Genomic DNA, 21,700 nt, shown 5'->3' with positions numbered 1-21,700 from the left:
ATAAACCGATGCCAAATTAGGTCTGTGGAGGCTTCTTTTGGCTTCTCTGGTCACCGTGCTGAACATATTGTCATGCACGTTGAAGACAGTCCATTAGTTCTTGGCAAAGAGAATTGAGTTTCAAAGCTGCTCCTTCCAAGAAGCCTCCCCTTTCTCCTGCACGAAACCTCGCTGAAGGGAGGCCCCCCCCCCGCCCCGCCGCTTTATGGAGCAGAAGGGCAAACTCCATCTGCCGTTGTCCTGCCGCAGCCCTGAGACCCATCCCCTCCACGACACCCCTGGACTCTGGTTTGGCCCCATATTTAAGCCCCCAGTGCCCCGCCCAGATTAAAACATCGCCCCCCCTTTCAGGAGAGAAGCATTTTTATTTCAAAACCATAGAGTAGAGCTTGAAAAGTAGTTGACAAACTTCTTTGCCTCTGGGGAAGGCATGTCCATTCGCATCCAGAATTTTCCCTCGATGCCTCCTGTGTTGCGTTGACGGAGCTGCTAAACGCAGACAGTGCAGCTGAAGAGGAAACGAAGCTTCGCCTGCATCTGTTACAGTGGAAAGACGAACCACAGTGGGAGGGGCGGGTCTGGAGTCTCACTGGAATCCTCAGACTGGTTCCTGGGAGAAAAATCCGCCCTCGATTTCTGCGACAGTCCCGAACCACCACCGGGTGTGGACTCCTCAACCGAAATGTGCTCTGAGCAAAGCAAGTAAGGGAGTGAGCGCTGTCGTGAACGGTGCTGAGGTGCTAAGGATCGATATTCACTGGCAAGCAGCATTTTGGAGCATGGTTACCATGGTAACATTGTCAGCCCCAAATGACTGTCATGAGGTGAAAAAATCCTCTTAAAATAAACGAAACCAGAAAAAGTATATTTATAAACCTCTTACCAAACACCTATCTGTTCACAAAGCAGAATGTGTTCTTTAAGCAATAGATACTCAAAGATTGGGGGAAATTTCATGACATAAACATTTTCTTAAACGAACTTTTACTCTCACCCTCCACAAAATGGCTTGTCAAAATAACTAATACAGATTTTTTTTAATGGGAAGAATTCTAAGGAATTATGGGCTTGTACACTTAGATATTACACAGTTGTGACATTAAAATTCTGCACTGAACTACCAGTAGCTTATTTGAGAGTTGTAAAATGTGGTTGACCGGGAGTTTTCTTATGTCTCCGTTGTATAAATCATTTCTGGCAGCATCAATAAATACTGTCATAAGATCTGTTAAGCAATGGGGGAAAGACATTGGCCATGCAGATAAAAACCTGGGCACAATTTTTGGCTTGCTTTTGTGAAGCTCCATCCCTCGCTTGCCTTTTCTTACTAACAAAACCACAATTTTATTTAGGGCAGCAATGTGCCCAACCCCAGATACTCAAATTCATAGCCTCCCTTGCAGGTAGAGGTGGCCATATGATACAGTTCCCGGCCAGTAACATACTGGCAGAAGTCCCCAAGGAGGGATTGTTGGGAGACCGCTCTCGGTGGTCTCTCATTTCTGTACATCTTTCAAGCAGCCGCTCTGGCTGTCTTTTGTTTCAGACTATCTTCTCAAGCATGTTTGAAAGGCATATAACCTTGGAAAATAGACATACTGTCTCTCCAGAGCAAAAGGAAGGCTTGTTTGGCACCTGCGAAGACAGAAATAATGTTTCACTCCAGAACAAAGGGCAGGCCTGCCTACTGCTATTATATAAGCTTTGGGGTCCCTAAGCGCAGGGTTCCTCTTCTGTAAGGCAACCCACTGTGTGTGCAAGCATTCCTGGGATCTGTCTGGATTTCCAGATGAAGATAAAAAGCTCTTGGCCCCCTTGCCCTTCTCCTTTTTCCTGTCTTGAGGTGCGGAAACCATTTTGGGATCATGGTCAGGACGCATGAATGCAAAGGTGTACATCTGAAGATGGGAGAGCAGGTGGGGCGCCTGGGTGGCTCAATCGGTTAAGCGTCTGCCTTTGGCTCAGGTCATGATCTCGGGCTCCTGGAATCAAGCCCTGGATCAGGCTCAGCAGGGAGTCTGCCCCTCCCCCCGCTCATGTTCTTGTGCGCTCTCTCATAAATCTTAAATACATACATGCATATGTACATACATACATACATACATACAGATGGCAGAGCAGAAAGATGAAGAAACTGGGTCCCTGACAGAGTTACCGTGTTAGCCCTGGGTCGCATGATTTCGGGCTTTTTGTTAATATGGGATAAATGAGCTCTACTTGTTCAAGTCAATGTTGATTTTCTTTCCCCATGCAAGCACATCCCTAGAGCTTGTGTCAAACACAGTAACATAGTAATTACATAATGGCAATTGTGTCCAACATGTGCAGCTTAGGGCTCTAGTATGTTACTACCCTCCTTTCTTCTTGGTCTTGATACTACCTCTTTGCCTATTAACATTATTGTATGATACCTCTTATAAGCTAACTCAAATCTTTTTGGGAAAGCCATGTGTCAAATCAATCCAATAAGTACAATTTGGTCCTGGGCCAAATTTATCCCTAAACTTTTATGAGTTATCTCTTAGGTTATTAGTCAAGAAGGCAATAAAAACAAGAGGACTCTTTCTTCAAGCTTCTATCACATGCCACAAGGTCTGTCTCCTCACCAGCGTGTATCCAGCACCCAGTACCACAGCTGGCTCGTAGTAGGCCCTCAAGTATTTCTTTTTTTTTTTTTAATGATTTTTTATTATATTATGTTAGTCACCATACAGTACATCCCCGGTTTCCGATGTAAGGCTCGATGATTCATTAGTTGCGTATAACACCCAGTGCACCATGCAGTACGTGCCCTCCTTACTACCCATCACCGGTCTATCCCATTCCCCTACCCCCCTCCCCTCTGAAGTCCTCAGTTTGTTTCTCAGAGTCCATAGTCTCAAGTATTTCTTGACCAAGTGTTCACGAATGCTATCTTTGTCAAATGTGTTGGCTCAAAGAAAATTAAGATTTAACAAGTACTTCAACACATTGGATCAATCATGTGACTAGAGTAAGTGTTTTGAGAAAAGACCACAGCTCAACTTCAAAGAAACAACTTCTTATCTTTGTCCTAATGACTACAAAATGCTGCGTAACAATGGAATTAAAAGAATCAACTCAAGCTCAAAGGCTGGTTCAATAAGATACCAGAAGTAGTAACAATTGTTGCCAGAGATTAAAATACCCCTAATGTCATCTACAAAAATTATTTTTGGAAGACTGGATAAAATTTGAAACTTGTATCAAGTAAAAAAAAAAAAGAACTAATATACAAGATGAGAATATAGGAGGGCAATTTAGAAATTTACCAAAATAGGATAAACAAAAAGATACTGTGCCCAAAAAGATGAATTACAAACTCTAATTACTGAGCATTATTTTTGGTACATTTTATGATTCCCAGATTGCCTTTAAAACCTAAACTATGTGAAATTACCTATAATATAGGTCTTAGGTATGATTTCTGTTTAAAAATCTATCAAAACCACAATGAGCTACCATTTTATATCCATTAGCATCTGTTTTTTGTTTCGTTTGTTTTTAAGGAGAATAGCGAGTGTCAGTGAGAATGGGGAGAAACTGGAACTGTCCTGTGCTGCTGATGGGACAGGAAAATCGTGTAGCCGCTATGGAAAACAGCTTGTGGATCCCCAGGAGTTAGACGTAGAATTACCATAGGGTTCAGCCATTCCACTCCCGGGCAGATACTCAAAGAATTGAAAATAAGGGCTGAACCAGATGCCTGCACCCCCAGGGTTATAGCAGCATTATTCACAGTAGCCAAAGGTGGAAACAAGCCAACTGTCCATCAGTATAGGAGGGGATAAGCCGAATGTTGTACATACGATAGAATAATATTCAGCCATAAAAAGGAAATTCAGATACACGCTACAACATGAATGAACCTTGAAAACATTGTGCTAAGTGAAATACAACAATTATTGCATTACTTTTGTCTAAAGAAATAGATATTGTATTATTGCATTTATACAAGGTCCTACCTAGAACAGGCAAATTCATAGAGACGGAAAGTAGAATGATGGTTGCCATGGACTGGAGGATGGGGAAATGGGAAGTTACTGTTTACTGGGTACGTAGTTTCTGTTTGGGATGATGAAAAAGTTCTGGAAATAGGTAGTGGTGATGGTTGCACAACATTGTGAATATAATTAATGCCACTGAATTGTACATTTAAACATGGTCGTAATGGTAATTTCTATGTTGTGTACATTTGACCAAATGAAAAAAAAATTGACGACACAGATTAAATCAAAAAAGGTAGGGTTTGTTTGTTTTAGGAAGAGCAAACAGACGGGACTTTAAATTTTTGTGGGTTTTGTTTCGTTTGTCTTTGCTCTCTCCAAGCCCTGTCTGCCTACGCTATGAAGCCGACCGAGACGCCCCCGACATTGCCGAAGCCTGTTCAGCTTGAGTGGTCATGTGCCTCAGGGGGTCCACGTCATTTGGAAAGATTTCCAGTTCTGCAATTTTATTCCAATTCTTTAATTCTCAGGGGTGTGTATCATCAGAGCTCCCCTACCCCCATCCTCCAGGCGTATGCTGGGCCAGAATTTGTTTGTGAAAATATTATTTTAGGATTCCTTCCACTCCTATCATCTGCTTATTTTCCTTCCTGCATATTTCATACTATAGCACAGAGATTTCTGATTCAGCAGTGAGAATAGTCTCTGCATTCCTTACCACTTCCTTGTGACCCACTTTATACACAATTACTCATGCTGGCGTTGAAAGTTCAGGCTTCAAAAAAATTCCTGGGACTAAAGTATGCATCTGTGGGAATTAAAAAAAAAAAAAAGGAAAAGATGTTGACTGAATATCTGTTGGTAGTCCTCAAAGGACCCCAAGAGCAGGCCTCCCAAATCAGCCCTGAGATTTCCCATCTCATTTGACTCTCCTACAAAAGCTCTCACATTACACCCTCTTCCTTTATTCCTTGCCTTAATCCCACCTTTTCCACCTCCTTTACTCTCCTTTCCTTCCTAAGAAATACACTGCTGCATCGAATTCACCACTTCCATCGGCCGTACGGCCCTGCACTAAAGCCACAGGGAGCACAAGGGCCATGCGACAGAGTCCCTGCTCTGAAGGGGCGTGAATGCCAGTGCCGTTGGTCTCCCACTGGAGCGTGCTACCAATGCCACTAAACGCCCGTGAGATGCAGAGTCCCGTGCACCCCCCCCACCGCCCGAGAATCTGAGTTATTGGTCTGCACTTTTCACAGCTCCCCAGAGGATTGGGATCTCAGGAACACATTTTGAGAACCACTGTGATGAGTTGGAAAGCAGTAGAAATCTCTTCTGGGCTATTCTGACGTAGAACAGAGAAAGGAGAAACAGGATCGGTCAGAGAAAGCAAGGGAAGTCTTCAGTGGAAGAGCAGCTCTCAAAGAGCTGAAACTAGACAGGTGGGAGGCACAGTGGACGCTGTCACTTGCTACCACCGCCCCCTGCCCCCCCCACCCCCCCGCCCAGCGGAGTTGTGAAGGTGAGGGCAAGACATGGGATCCCATTCCTCCCACTCAGGGCCTTTGGAACATTTGGGGAGGACAGTAGACTCTGGGACAAGAGGATACTCTCACCTCTGAGATGATGCCTTTTCCTGGAGTACCCTCCCTGACACTGAGCCCCAGCTCCAAACCAGCTGGCTAGCAGAGAGCCCTGGACAAAGTCCTTCACCTCTCCAGCCTCGGGTAAGGGATGGTGTTATCTGCTTTGCAGGCTTGGTGCAAGACTTAAAGGAACTAATGTGTGTAAAACTCGGTACACAATTAAAACTCAATACACCATAGCTAACCCTAGTCTTATTATTCTAGATTTTTCTTTAGGATAAATTCCTAGAAGTAGGATTACTGGAACGAGGAGACTGTTATTAAGAGGTACACACAGAAACCATGTGTGCAACTTCTGAGTTTCATAAAAGTGTCTCAATTTGACTGCTAGAGATAAGGGTATTCATTCCTGTTTATGACACGAGGTGTTTGGGAGGATATATACCAAGATAGTAGCAGTAGTCGTCTCTGGATGGGAGGGAAAAGGGGTGTTCTCTATGTTCTTTTGCTACATTGATAAATAGCAGCTACTATCTTCCTCCTCCTCTTCCTCCTTCTCTTTTCTCTTCCTCCCATAACATGCACACACGCACACACACACACAGACCCCAGTTGGTTCCAAAGCCTGGAAATCTCTTTAACACTCCCCACCCCCAACTCCACCCAGGGGACTCCTATCAAAATGAAAATATATTACTTGGGATAAGTACCACATCGAACCCACTAGCACACCCCTTCCCCAGGTTACTGATCCAATCAGCTGGCTGCTAACATCTGGCCCAGAATAAGGACAGATGGAAGGTCTGGGGCAGGTCTACCATCCCAGAAGGGCAAGCCCAGAATTAGAGTGGTGGCAGTGAAAGTCCTAAGAGCTAGAAGGCACGCCAAAAATCATCAGATGCTCAGGGCACCTGGGTGGCTCAGAGGGTTGGCCATCTGCCTTCGGCTTGGGTCATGATCCTGGGGTCCTGGGATCGAGTCCTGTGTAGGACATTCTGCTCAGCAGGAGCCTGCTTCTCCCTCTGCCTCTGCCACTACCCCCTGTTCGTGCTCTCTCTCACTCTCTCTCTCAAATAAATAAATAAAATCTTTAAAAAAAAATTATCAGATGCTCCAGATAAGGAAACCAAAATCCAAAGCAGTGGGCAGGTTTCCAGAGGAGTCCTTGAAAGGGAGCAGCTGCCCTGCTATCTGAGGTGGCTTCTAGTCCGTCTGGAGGCAGAGGAAGGAGCCGAAGGGCCTTTGGCTGTCCCCTGCACAGTTCAATAGAAGACCATTGGTGGGGCGACAATGAAGACCCTGAGAACGGAGATTGCTAATCTGCACATCCCTCCTCTTCTCGGCATGTATTTTATACCAGAGGGTTACAGTTTGTACAGGTAAAAGCAATCCTAAGCTCTCAGAGTAGATGCGCCACAAGGGTTTGGAATGATTCCTTAACAGGTTTTCCATACGAAACTTTCCTTTCTCAACTAACTTATGCTGTAGCCGTATCACTTTTGACTATAGGATTGGTTTTAGAAAACCAAAACCTTCTAACATTCCTACGAATACACTGAAATCTACTCTTTTGGAGAAATGTTGTGAGAGACTGGTATTCCTGAAGGGCAACTTTGTTGTTTTGCTGTTTTGGCTTTTCCCAAATTCTCTTAATCCAATTTGGGGCAGAAACACTTTTTCTCTAGAGCTTAGAGCAGTTCCCTATCCAACCTGGAATGTAAACTCCACGTCAGAAACCAAATTTTTAAAAAAACAGAGATTTCCAAGGTCTGGGTGGAGGAGAAGATGACCAGGTTGTCAACAAGGACAGACAAAGAGTGACGGTCACTGTCTTGCATTTATGATAACACTAACGGGAGATGGGAGGCTGACGGAGGGGCCGGCCGGCTGTAAGGCCCTGCTATGCCCACTTCCCCTAAGCTTGCCGTCCACCCGAACTGCCCTGACCGGCTTCTGCGTGTTCTGTTCCTGCCAACGAACCCACCGGGAAGGAGATGTTCTATCCCTCCTCCGAAAGAGGAAGGGGTGGAGAGGAGAGAAATCCCATCGAGTGTTGGCTACTCAGGCCTGTGAGGTTTCCACAGAGACCAGTGTTTAGAAATTCAAATCGAAGGCTCTGTGGCAGTGCAAGAGGACTTCCTAAAGGCCTGTCTGGAGATGGGGGGAAACCATCAGCAAGGAAAGGCCTGGCACACGCAGGAGACTGGGCACCCCTGGTGGCCAAGGAAGCTGACAGAAGCCAAGACACCTCGGTGTCTCCAAGCTGTTATCAGCAGCCGTCATCCTCCCATTTTCTGCCGTTCTCCACAGAACTGACCCTCTAGGAGAAAGCTGCCATCTGATCTGGGAGACGGAGGCCCATACTTCAGAGGAGGCTCCCATATCTGGGGTCTCACCAGGCTCTGTGGGGTTGCTGGGCCTTCTGTTTCCTGGGTAAGGGCCTCATCTGGTTGTGGAGGGAAGCCTTCCTCTCTGTCCCTTTAATAATTCTGGAGAGAAAAGAAAGCAAGCCCCCCCGGCAGGCAGGCAAACCTGGACAGCGAATAGAGAATGAGGCAGGGAGGGACAGGCCACCACAGGGGGAAGCCAGAGCGGGGGACTCACGGCAGGCGTGGTGGCGAGTGGTGGTGGTGGGTGATGGGTGGGAGGTGGTGTTTCTTTCCGCTTACCAGAGAGATGGCAAGTGGGTGTCTACAGAGCTGGGGACAGCTAAAGCTTATCTTTCAGTGGCTGAGGGGAGGCTGCGTCTGGTCTGTCCTGCGTCTTCTTTTCTGCTCTCCTAACTCACCTTCCCTCAGGGCATCTCATCTACTTCTACGGCTCCAACTTGCATCAATGCTGTGGCTTCCCAGATCTCTTCTCTGCAGCCCAGACTCATGTACCAACCCTAAAGCCAGTCACCTCCACGAGGACATCCCACAGGCCCTTCAAACCCAATCTGTCCCGACCGAACCCTTTGCCATTCCAACTAAATACACCCCCCATTTGGGTTCTCTCATCTCAGTCAATGTGGGGGGGGGTCCACATCCACTGACTCACTCAAATGGGTAACCTTGCCCATCCTCCCAACCCCATCTTGCCAATGACCAAGTCCTACCAACTTAACTCCTAAGTGACGGCCACCACCACCTGGGGGCTCAGGCTACCGTCACTTCTCACTGGATTAGCATGGCAGCCTCCTCCCTTTCTCTACTCTTGTCTTCCTCAAATCCAGCCAGGGTGATTTTCCTAACAGGCAAATCTGACTTATTTCAAGCCTCTTTCTAGACCCCCATTCCCATATAACCTATTCAAGACCTAAGCCTGGCATTAGGGGCTCACAATTCTATTCAGAAATACAGCTTTTTACAAAGTTCCATTATGAACTATTTCAAGCTCACAAAAAGGAAGAAGGAATACAGCAGCACACATGTACCTATCCCCTGACTTGAGAGACAAGACTTTCCCAGAACAGCCGAAGCTTCCTGTGGAACCCCACATCCCCCTCCTCTCCCACAGAAGTCACTGCTGTCTGCATTTCTCATTACTCCTATTAGCTCTTTGTAAGTTTACTTAATATGGTTTCTTTATTTCCTTATAACTTATTCTTCCTTGTGAGCCTCTTTTGCTGGGTAAATTTTGGTTTCTGGTACGGTCCAGGAAATGCTATGAAGAGCTCATTTAAATACAGAGTCTCTTCAGGCACAGTCTCAGGTTCTCAGGTTCTTTCTTCCCCTTGTTGCTTTCCAACGTGGTATCCAGGTCGGTGGGACGGGTGCTGTCTTTTGTGACCTTATGACGGGAGGTTGAGAGGGTAGAAGACAAGGTGTTCAAAACCATGACATGTCTTCCAGATCCTCCCTGGTTTCTGCTACAGGGTTGCTGGGAACTCCTCCTCTGGTCTCTCAGCTTAGCCAGGGCTCAGTCATCCTGCTCTGCTTTCCCTACCATTCTGAGTCCAAGAGCTCTCTGCTGGTCTCCCCTCCAGCCTGTGGCCTAAGCGGCCCACCCAGCCTTTGCTATGGGCTCACCTGGTCCTTCACCATTGCAGACTCAAGTCAACTCTCTCTCAACTCAACAATCTCCCATAGCATAAGGGAACCTCTGAGTCCTGTCCATGCCACATGGAAACTGAAGAGGGTTCAGAGAAGCCAAATGTCAGCACTTTCTCTGCCTAATCGCATTTCTTGGTCTGTTTTACTGTGATGGGTCAGGTCAGTCCGAGAGGCATTCTCCTTTCAGATCCCAAATATGAAGCAGGGCATATGCCCCAGGTCTGGCGTTTGTATCAGCCTACCTGACAAGCAGACAAGTTCTGCATGTGCACCCTTCTTACTTCTGGGGTAGGCAGTCTCCCAAGATTATCAGTGTTAATTCACGTCTCCCTGCAGGTGCATCTATTGCTCCTCCCGACAAGAAGTAGAAGCTACTTCTTCCCCCTGACTCAGGGTGGGCCTTGTGACTTGCTTTGATCAACCAAGTGCAGTAGAAGGGATGTTCTGATACATCTGAGCCTAGATCTTAAAGGCACGGCAGCTTCCTCTTCTTAATTGGAAGCCATCAACCATGTAAGAGGTCCAACTACTCTGAGATTGTCATGCTATGAGGAAGTCCTAGCTACTCAAATGGAAAGAAAAGAAGAGAGAAGGAGGGAGGGAAGAGAAAGAGAGAGAGAGGCCCAGCCAGTTCCAGCTATTCAATTTATCCCAGCGGAGGCACCAAACATGGGAGTTAGGAAATTTTCTTGAATGTTCCAACCCCAACAGATATTCCATGAACAGAAGAACCACCCAGCTGAACTCCACTCAGATTGTAGAATTATGAGAAAGGATAAAATATTATAGTTTTTAGCCACTAAGTTTTGGGGCTGACCTATGTCGAGGCTCTAGCTAAATGAAACACCTCCCCTGCTGCAGGGCTCACCACTGCCTGTCTTATACTTTATGCTCCAACAACGCAGACCAGCCTGTGGCTCTCTGTGCCTACTCTGCTGTGTCTCACTTCCATGCCTTTGTTCAAGCTATAATCTCTTTTCCCACTTTTCTCCTCTGCCTGGCTAACTTTTATTCCACTTTTGTCTCATTTTCTTTTTTTCCTAGGCACGCATAATACTCTAGGCAAATCACTATCATTGCATTAATGACATTACATTGCAATTGTTCCTTTATGTTTCTGCCTTCCAAACTAGGCTGGAGCTATTTAAGGGTGGGCTCTACGTTTTATTCAGCTTTCAGGCATCACTTTATATGGAAATGCAAGTAAGTCCCTTAAACTCCTTTAGTTCAGTCTCCCTGTGTCAGGGAATACATTCAGCTGTCTGTAACAGAAACCCAACTTCACTGAGTTAGCCAAATAATGGTTTCTTTTCTTTTTTCTTTTTCTTTCTTTCTTTTTTTTTTTTCATATAACAAGTCTGAAAGTAGGCCTTCCAGGGCAGAAGCATTGGTTTTGCAATGTCAGAAAAATACTAGTTTCCTTCTACCTTCCTGCTCTACCACCTCAGAATAAGGCTGTCCTCCCCATGGTTGTCCTGATATCACAATATGGCTCCTCTACCACCTGCCTCATACCCATGTTCCAAGCCGGGAGAACGAGAGAACAAGGAGGAAGGGGCTATGCCCAAATCAGAAAAGCAACACTTTTACAGAAATCCTCAGAAGACTTCTATTCAACACTCACTGGCCAGAACCATATCACATGGCTATCCACAGCTGTGGGGCAGAAATGAAAAAAATGTTTGCAAAATGATAAATATCTGCAGTAATTGCCCAGAGAGCTGAACTTTGAACAAGAAGCAGTACGTGTTGGAGTTGTCTCTGTAGGAAACATGGAAAGAATGGATGTTGGGTAACCACTGATAATGTCTGCCTCATTCCCCTACGTTACAAAACAGGGATAGGACCTACCTGGCACAGCGGATGAAATTAAAAGAGAATATAGGCCCAACACCATTCGTAGTACCAAGGACATAGTAAACACTCAATAAAAATCATCCTCTTTCTCGGATTCACAGATGTGGCGCTTAACTCAAACATCCGACGGTTTTCCCTGAAGAAGCAGAAAATTAGTTGGCTCAGGGCAGTTGTCCCGCTGTCTGCAATTCCTCCGCAGTGAATTTGCTTCTGATGATTAACGAGTCTTTTCTCAATAGTCTGTTCAACTGTTCATAAATCCAAACAGCATTATCATTATGACTCTTCACTTACAACGTGTGACCTAGAAAAAACAAAGCTTGGAGAGAGATACAAAAGGCAAATGAACTGTTTTCATTCCTCTGTGGCAAGAGGGCTGCATATTTCAGTTCTGATTCATGGAAGAATATCCAGCACAGAGGAGTCGGCAAGATTGGTGAGAAGCCTCCGACCAGGGGGTTTAGGGATACAGTTTCCAATGTCTTCGTTACGGGAATCTAGGAAGCTGACCTGGAAAATGTTAGCAACAGAAAGATTTCTTTCTGCTAGAAACGTGCTCTCTGAATCCACAAATCTCCTACCCCACAGGTTATGTTTGTTTGTTTAAGATTATTTAAAACTTCTATAGTGGTTAGGACTTTTTTTGTTTGCAAGGGAAAAACACAAAATGGCTTATTACAGAGTGAATTTACTGGCTTGATGGACTAAAACCTCCACCAGCCGAGTTTCAGGCATGACTTGTCCAGGAGCTCAGGAACCTCTCCATCTCTCGAGTTCTTCTCTGTGGTAACAAAACAGGTCCCTTGCAGCTCCTAAGTTCTTACCTACCAGTATGACAATCCCAGCAGAAAGACGATGCCTCTTGGGCAATGGTTCCAGAAAAAAATCTCCAGAACCGGCCCAACTTGGGTCACACACCCACCCCGGAACTGATCTCTGTGGTAGAGAGAATATGGTTCTTATTGGCTAGTCTGGGTCACGTGCCCAGGGGAGCCGGGGGCGGGGTCAGCCCATTCAAACCACGTGGGTTGAGAGTGAGCGAGAGAAAGGTGACCCTCTGAAGGAGAGCTGGGGTATTCCTGCCCGCAAAGCATGGTGCAGAGGCCAAAAGCTCCAAATGTCCTAAACAGACACAGATCCATTTGGCTATGATTAGACATCAATACCATAATAATACTAGTGACACTCTTCACCATCTGTCAAAATCCTACTAGCTTTTCAGGCTCATTTCAAACGTCACCACAAATAAATCTTCCCTAATAAGATTAATTCTCCATCAGCACATTGTTTATTTTTCTCTCGTGGTCGGGATCATATCTTGCCACGGGTTATGTTCAGTTACACACCCGTGTGTCTCCACTCTTGTTTGGAAGAAACTTAAGGCAGAACCAGAGTGGGGCACGCCTCCCATTCATCACCCAGAGCCTGAGGATGAGGGCTTCTGTCCTGAAGTGACCAGGGCTCGGAATGAAAAGAATGCAGGATGGTGAGAAGGGGAGAAATCACATGGCTCCCTCCAGGAAGAAAACGCATCCACGATGCAAAACTGGATTGTAGAAAGTCAAGCTGGCTTTTCTTTTTTAAGTCCTACTGGAATCCTCTTTCTTTCACATGTGTGGTGAAACCCAGAGTGAAGCTGAAAACACATTCAACCCCTAAGATGGCAGTCAACTCGGAAATTTCCTGTCCTAAATGAATTAGAGAAAGAGAGGGAGGGAGAGAGCGTTGTGAAGTGCCTTTCTCCCCTCAATAAACAAAAATGCAAATACTCCAGATGCCTTTTACACTCTCCCCAGGGCTAGCAGATTATTAATAAGTTCAGAATCTTGCCACGCTGCTCCTATTTTTACAAGCCGTCTGTTTCCTCTCCTGTCGTTGGTGGCTTCATTCCAGGGACACTCCCCTTGGGGGAGAAGGAGCCAACATACCAAGATCTTTCTAATGTCACCCTTGCTTGCAGGCACCTGCAGATTCCCTTTGAATGTTTCCTGTTCCACTCAACAGGTTTTAATTATGTGAACTAATATTTGCTCGCTATTAAACCATGTTTACCCTCGTAAAAGGCCAACTCCAAAGGACTGGGATTAGGCAAGCCCAGAAAAATCTCAACCCTTATGCAAACGTGCTGTTGTTTCCCGCCACCTACCACTTCCTTACTGGGGTCATTCTGGGCACTCTGCTTTTTGGACATCTGTCTCCCGGTCTGATTTAGAGCAAAAACCTGCAAGTTTTTTCTTTTCAATTTCCACCCATTCCGGGACTAAGTTCTCCTTCTACAGATACCTGATCTTACTTTCTTTTTTTTTAAGATTTTATTTACTTTTGCAAAAGAGAGAGAAAGCAAGCACGAAGGGGGGGGGGTGTGCAGAGGGAGAAGCAGACTCCCCAGCAAGCAGGGAGCCTGATGCGGGACTTGATCCCAGGACCCTGGGATCATGACCTGAGCCAAAGGCAGATGCTTCCCTGACTGAGCCACCCAGGTGCCCCTGTAGATGCCTGATCTTTCTGTGAAGAAATATCCTCTGTTGGCTCCTTAGGAAAGGTTAGCTATTAATGACCCTAATAAGGCTGCAATGATGCTTCCCTTTCTGTGGTTTCTTGGTCATATTTCTTTTTTTTAAGATTTTATTTATTTATTTAACAGAGAGAGACAGCCAGTGAGAGAGGGAACACAAGCAGGGGGAGTGGGAGAGAAAGAAGCAGGCTCCCGGCGGGAGAGCCTGACGTGGGGCTCGATCCCAGAACTCCAGGATCACGCCCTGAGCCGAAGGCAGACGCTTAACGACTGAGCCACCCAGGCACCCCTCTTGGTCATATTTCTGAATCAAAAATTAAAGACTGTCTCAGAAAATCTGAGATGTTATTGCTTCTCAATTCTTGTCAAGCATATCGCATGGTTTGTTCCACTGCCAAGTTTCTCCCTAATAATTCTGACATGTTTATCCCCAAACACACTCATTTCCCATAACCAAAGAGCCTTGTGGTGTGTGTGGGGGGGGAATCTTTAGAACTCAAAAGATATAAAAACGGAAGCTAGTTATGTGAGACTTCATGTATTATAATAGCAAATACAAGAGTTCCTAATGTATTGTTTTTGTTGGCTGTTAGGGTCTAATGTCTTCATTCTGAGCTTAGAGATTCAAGGCCCTTCCACTCCCTCAAACACACAAACCAGGCTGCTCACATCTTGGGAAAGGGGGCAGGAGTCAAGTCCCACTTCTAGCAACCAATCAGAAATGAGCCGTTTTATCCACAAAGTAGGCTGGAGGAAGAGAGTGTGTACGCACCTTGTGTCCACAACAGAGCCTGGGTATGAATTACCAGGACTCTGACCCACACCAGAAGCTCTTAGTGCAATAGATATTTAACAAGGCAAAATGCACGCCCTTCCTCTTCTCTAAACTAGTTCCGTGAGTGGCGGAATGAAAGTCTTCGCCTCTCAATACACATCGTTCTGATATAAATAACAGCCTCTGACGGCCTCAAACCTGACTTCCTCAAAGCTCAGGTCTTCACTTCCCCCAGTGTGTGGCCAAATACACCTGTTCCTCCAAAAACAGCACCGAACTGTCCCCAGTCAATTACCCGCAGATCTTTCTGACGGAAGGTCCTGTGCCTTGTGGGTCAGTTGCACTTACGTGCGAGATTCTCCGTGGCATCTCTTCAAAGACACCAACCTACAAATCCAGATGTGTGATGCTTGAAATCAAAGAAACTCTGCCATACGCTGTTTTCTTTAATCATCCCCTGCCTGTAGGCATAAACGGTTTAGCTATAAAACACGCCTGTGCCGACAAGCCTGTGTGTGCTGCACACGTGCACACACACACACACACACACACCATGTGTTACAAGCAGTAGAAATTCCATGCTTTGAGGACAGGCACCAGCCAGCTCCTGGAATTGTGAAACTCAGGAAGCAAGCAAAAAACCTTGATTCGAGGCCACTTTTGATGACATTTCTGGAGCGTGGCCAGCAAAGCGATTTCCAAGCAAGCAGCTCAGAGGGTTCGCAGCTGCACGTGCAGCCCCCCAGCTTAAAGCCCAGCGCCCTGTCGAGCGAAGCGAGATGTCGCTTCTCTTTCCCTANNNNCAAGCTCCAGGCCTACAACATGTTCACGAAGTCACAGGTGACTGGCCTTCCCAAAAATGTGTGAGGAAGAAGGAAAGAGGAGGGACAAGCAGAACCCCGAGCCCCTGGAGAGGCAGCCCACGCCTAAACAATGCCACACTGAGCAGTGAACGCTGCCGGCCCACAGGCACGACAGGCTGGTGCTCATTTCAGACGAAGTGGGGAGGACAGGCTGAGTTCAGACACCCTTCTCCCATGATGTGAGCCCACACCAATCACCCAGCCAGCCAAGAAAGTTGTTTCCATCAAGTGGACAGCTTGGCTGGGGACGTCATGTCTCTGACCAGAAGCTGACCCTGGAGCGTGGCAATAAAGTTCGAGGTGGGCTTCTGTCTATACTGGAGATGGGCTCGGAGCACATAATCCATTTGGGGACGTCTACTCAGATTTGGAAGGGAGCCTTAGGAGGAAAAAAAAAAAAAGCAGCCATGGTTTTCCTGACCCAAGAATCTATCTCCAGTGTGCGGTCAGGCTACCTCGAAGATGCCGGAATGGGGTCTTTCTTCTTCCTCGTTGGACCATAAGCCCATGAGAACCCACTTTAAAGTTCCATAAGTACATAGTAAATGAATAAATAGTCATTTACCATGTATATGCCTGGCATTTGGGGTGGCAACCATCGATTTAGAACATTTGCTCCATTTAGAATCTAGCTCAGGCTTCACTTAGAGGAGACTATTCCAAAGTAAAAGCAATAAATAAATTTATTTTTGACAGTTTCCTAGCTCTTTGATGTTATCATCTGTTTTAAAAAATTATTAAAAAATCTAGACAGCAAATGGTATAACTTTATTCATCTCCCTGAGTGTTAGATGATGAATTATTAGCCTCTGTCTCTCGCCCTCACAAAGGGTGATTTCAGACTGATTAAAATTTCAGACTGACTGGGGCATCTCGGTGGCTCAGTTGGTTGACTCTTGATCTCAGCTCAGGTCTTGATCTGAGGGTCATGAGTTCAAGCCCTGTGTTGAACTCTATGCTGGGCATAGAGCCTACTTAAAGAATAACAATAATAAGTAATATAAAAATAAATTTCAGACCAATTGAAAAGCCTGTGTAAAAATCAAAATAAAATGATTTTTAGAAGGAAACGTACGAGAATATTTATAATCTTGAGATAGGGAAAGACTTTCTAAGCAAGATTTAAAACTCAAAAACCGGGGCGCCTGGGTGGCACAGCGGTTAAGCGTCTGCGTTCGGCTCAGGGCATGATAAAGCGTTCTGGGATCGGAGTCCCATCAGGCTCGTTTGCATGAGCCTGCTTCTTCCTCTCCCACTCCCCCTGCTTGTGTTCCCTCTCTCACTGGCTGTCTCTATCTCTGTCAAATAAATAAATAAATAATCTTTAAAAAAAAAAAACTCAAAAACCATTTTAAAATGTACAGATTCAACTGCGTAAGAATTTTAAACTTTGTAAAATAAAAAGCAATATAAATAAAAACCACGAGAAAATATTTATAATGGAATAACACAGAATTAACATCCAGGATTAATAGAACACATACAAATCAATAATAAAACACAAACCACGCAGGGCGCTTGGGAGGCTCAGTCACTGGGCGTCTGCCTTCGGCTCAGGTCATCATCCTGGGATGCAGGGATCGAGCCCCACCTCGGGCTCCCCGCTGAGCGGAGAGTCTGCTTCTCCCTCTCCCACTCCCCCTGCTTGTGTTCCCTCTTTCACTGTCTCTCTCTCTCTCTCAAATAAATAAAATCATTAAAAAAACAAACACTAACCATACAATAATTAATGTGCAAGGAATAATCATAGGAAATTCACAGATATAATTGGCCAGGCTAATAGAAGAACATGACTTGTGCCCCCAAAATTTCATTCCTAGATATATACACAACAGAAATGTACGCACATGTATTCTAAAAGACATGCATAAGAATGTTCATAGCATTGTCATTCGCGAATGGCTAGAAGTTGGAAATAACCCAAGTGTCCATCAATAAACAAATTGTGGTATATTCATATAATGGAATATAATATGTAATGTAAATGAATATATTAGAGCCATAAGCAAGTACATGAATGGCTCAGAAACATACTGTTGAATGAAGGAAGCCAGGTGTGAGAGTGCCTGTTTTATGATTCCATTTGCATGAAATCCAAGAACAGGCACAACTAATTGATAGGGGTTAGACATCAGGATAGTGATTACTTTTGGGGTGGTGGGAAGGGGTCTAATAACATTCCATTTCTTGCCCTGGGGGGCGGATACTGCTTGTGTTAAGTTCACCTTGTGTTAATTCATTCAGCAGTACACTTATGACTTGGGTACCTTTTCTGTAATTTTATACTTCAAGAAAAAAGTTCAAAAAACCCTGAATAGTCAATAGGCATGTGAAATGATGCATAACCTAACTGGTAAACCAGAGAAGTGCAATTTTAAACGACATTGCTTTTTCTGCATGTGATGTGGGCAATTATTTAAAAAACTGATTATGTCCAGTGTTGATGAGTGTCATGGTAGCTGTATAAATTAGAACAGAATTTTCAGGAAGAACCTTTGTATTATTTACCAAAACTGAAATGTGCATGCCCTTTGGTCCAGAAATTCCACTTCTAGAAATACACCCTTCGGAAATATTTATACATGAGCACACAAATTTTTGTACAAGAATGTTTGTTGTAGTACTGTTTGTAATGGCGAAAAACGGCAAACCACCTACGTGTCCTACTGTAGGTTAAGAAACTGTAGTACGGCTATACAGTCTGGAAGGAATGTAGCCATTAAAAAAAAAAAAAACGGGGAAGCCTAATCCTACTAACGCAGATCTCCAGCAAGCATTGTTAAGTAAAAAAAAAAAGTAAGTCACAGAAGAGAACATGTTAAACGATCTTGTTTATGTATAAATGACATGAATAGAAACAAAAAGATTTAAACATGAAAACAAAACTAAAATCTGATGTCGTTCATTTATCTAGATATCTTACAAATCCTACCACAAAATGAACTTCTCCCTTGAGAGAGAATGCGCTGTGTAAGAATTTTCAAGAACTGTCTCTGCATCCTGAGGCAGACCCTAAAAGGACTGCACCACAACAGGAAAGAACTGTTTCTTGTCCCACAGGCTCCTAGAAGAGCCTCAGCATCTCAGAAATGCCAGCTCCCACACAGGCCCGAGCAACAGCACATGGAGTCTCTCCAGACCTTTGTGCTTCCAAAGCACTTTTTCAATAACTAACTAATCCGCCTAACGGGTGGGGCAGGCGTGGCTCCCACAGACTGGGCACTCCCTGCTGCCAGCTGCCCTCCTCTGGAATGCAAAGGCATCCTCTAGAAATGGGAGTTCCTCAGCCCCTGTCCTACCTCAGTCCCCAAGCTCAGCAAGGTGAGGAGGGCCTTCAAGGCACCGCCCCGGACAGGACAACTTCTTCTGACAGTATGTTCTCCAGAAGAGTTACACCATTCCGTACTCTCCTGGCCCCAGCTCTACCTCCCTCGTCCCTCCTCTGAGGAAGAGCAGTGCAACAGGCAGCGGAAGAAATAACAGCTTCATACTGTCGGTTTCAGCTCTGCCATTTTTCTTCAAGACTCCTATGAACAATAGGAAAATGCAGAGATCCTTTCAATTTCTTATTGTACAAGTAAGTTAATAGCAGGAACAGTCTCTGATATAATATTTTCAAATAGTTGCAAAGGTTCTCAGACTTTGGAATTTAATGAGCCATCCAAATCTCAAAAATTTTGAGAAGACTAACACGGGATTGCCCTTCCTTTTTCTTTTCTTTTTTTAAGTAGCCATCAGTCCAACCTAGGGCTTGAACTCAGGACCCGGAGGTCAAGTGTCTCATGCTCTACTGACTGAGCCAGCCAGGCACCCCTGGATTTCTCATTTTTATTTTGCCGAGTACAGGCATTTTAAAAAACAACCTGAATTATTGTCACCATCACTTCATAAATGAGTGGACACCTTAACACCAAAACAATGTGGTCATGGCAATCTCAGATTCCAAAGCAGCACTTTAAATTTAATACACTTAGGGGCGCCTGGGTGGCACAGAGGATAAGCGTCTGCCTTCGGCTCAGGGCGTGATCTCGGCGTTGTGGGATCGAGCCCCACATCAGGCTCTTCTGCTATGAGCCTGCTTCTTCCTCTCCCACTCCCCCTGCTGTGTTCCCTCTCTCGCTGGCTGTCTCTCTGTCAAATAAATAAATAAAATCTTTAAAAAAATTTAAATTTAATACACTTAGATTTACGAATAATACACACATACTGCACGTAGACTGGCAAACATCTCCTCACAGACTGGCACCAGTCCCCTTGGAAAGAACAAGCAGATATTAAATCATGAATTTCTAAGCCTGGCTGTGCCTGTGGAAGACAGGAAGTCATTAAAAAAAAAAAATCTAGGGGCGCCTGGGTGGCTCAGTTGGTTGGGTGACCAAGTCTTGGTTTTGGCTCAGGTCATGATCTCCCGGTTGTGGGATCGAGCCCCATGTCAGGCTCTGCGCTCAGTGGGGAGTCTGCTTCAGATTCTCTCTTCCTCTCCCTCCCCCTCACTCATTCTCTCTCTCAAATAAATAAATAAAATCTTTTTAAAAATCCAGAATCCAGGTTCCCAACTCATATTTACTATATCAGCCTCTCAGACTCTTTAATAGTAAGGCCCTGGTATATGTATTAAAAATTTTTTCCTTACTGTGGTAAAAGATACATAATATAAAACTTATGATTTTTAACCATTTTGAAGTGTACAATTCAGTAACATTAAGTACATTCACAATGTGGAGCCATCATCATCACTATCCATTTCTGGAACTCTTTCTTCATTCCAAATAGAAAGTATGTCCCCATTAAACAATAACTCCCCACCCCCCGCCCCCCAGCTCCTGGTAACCTCTATGCTACTTTCTAAGTACCTCATAAAAATAGAGTGACCAGTATTTGCCCTTTTGTGTTGGGCTTACTTCACTTAGCATAATGTTCTCAAGATTCATATATGTCACAATGCATATTGGATTTTATTCCCTTTATGGCTAAATAATATTCCATTGTATGTATATACCACATTTTGTTTATCCATTCGTCTGTTGGTGGACAGATGGGTTTTTTCTACCTTTGGCTATTGTGAATAGGCTGCCATGAACACTGGTGTACAAATACCAGTTTCAGTACCTGCTTTCAATTCTTTGGAGTGAAATTGCTAGATCATACGGTAACTCTATATTTAATCTTTGAGGTAACACCAAACTGTTTACCACAACAGCTGTACCATTTTACATTCCCACCAGCAGTTCACAAGAGTTCCAATTTCTTCACATCTTCATTAACACTTGTCATTTTCTGTTTGGCGCAGGGTAAGGGTGAGGGTTCTTTGGTTGGTTTTGGTTTTTGGAATAGCCGTCGTAAGGGGTGTGAAGTGATATCTCATTGTGGTTTTGAATTCCATTTCCCTAACAACCAACGATGTTGAGCATCTTTTCACGTGCTTAGTGGCTCTACGTATATCTTCTTTGGAGAAAAGTCTATTCAAGTCCTTTGTCTACTTTTTAATTAGGTTGTTTTGGGTTTTGGTTGCTGAGATAGAGGAGTTCTTAATGTATTCTGGATGGCTATCCCTTATCACTATATGATTTGCAAATATTTTCTCCCACTCTATGGATTGTCTTCTCACTCTCTTAATAGTGTTTTTCGATGCACTAAAGGTTTTAATCTTGTGGAAGCGCAGTTGTTTTATTTTTTTCTTTTCTTTCCTGCGCTTCTAGTGTCATGTATGAGAAATCATTATCAAATCCAATGTCATGAAGAATTTCTGTGTTTTCTTCTTTGAGTTTTACACTTTAGCTCTTAAGTCTTTGATCCATTTTGAGTTAATTTTTATAGACGGTTTCATTCTTTTGCATGTGGACGTCCAGTTTTTCTAGCATCATTTGTCAAAAAGATTGTCCTTTTCCCCATTGAATGGTCTTGGCACCCTTGTCAAAAATCATTTGACCCTATATGCAAGGATTTGCTTCTAGGCTCTCTGTCCCATTAGTCTACACTGTCTGTCTTTACGCCAATACTGAGTTACTTTGATTACTGTAGCTTTATAGTAAGCTTTGGAATCAAGAAGGATGAGACCTCCAATTTTGTTGTTTTTTTTACAAGATCATTCTGACTATTGAGAGT

At 44.5% G+C, this 21,700-nt stretch overlaps 1 long non-coding RNA gene across 3 annotated transcripts in view; it reads right to left on the bottom strand.

Moving 5' to 3' along the window:
• Window positions 1-350: 350 nt before the first annotated feature.
• The window catches only part of LOC121100301, a 40,387-nt gene continuing 19,037 nt past the window's right edge, over window positions 351-21,700 (bottom strand). The window contains exons 2-5 of one of the 3 annotated variants that reach the window (XR_005832057.1): window positions 18,895-19,122; window positions 11,437-11,761; window positions 4,684-4,773; window positions 351-1,635 (exon numbers count right to left, since the gene is read on the bottom strand). This is a non-coding gene — a long non-coding RNA (uncharacterized LOC121100301). The remainder of the gene's footprint in view (window positions 1,636-4,683; window positions 4,774-11,436; window positions 11,762-18,894; window positions 19,123-21,700) is intronic. The other 2 variants (XR_005832056.1, XR_005832055.1) reach the window with 2 other exon arrangements.

Source organism: Ursus maritimus, unplaced genomic scaffold, assembly GCF_017311325.1.
Source record: "Ursus maritimus isolate PB19 unplaced genomic scaffold, ASM1731132v1 scaffold_36, whole genome shotgun sequence".
Lineage (NCBI taxonomy): Eukaryota > Metazoa > Chordata > Mammalia > Carnivora > Ursidae > Ursus > Ursus maritimus.
The sequence above is the reverse complement of the archived record's forward strand: the minus strand, read 5'-3'. Positions and strand labels throughout refer to the sequence as shown.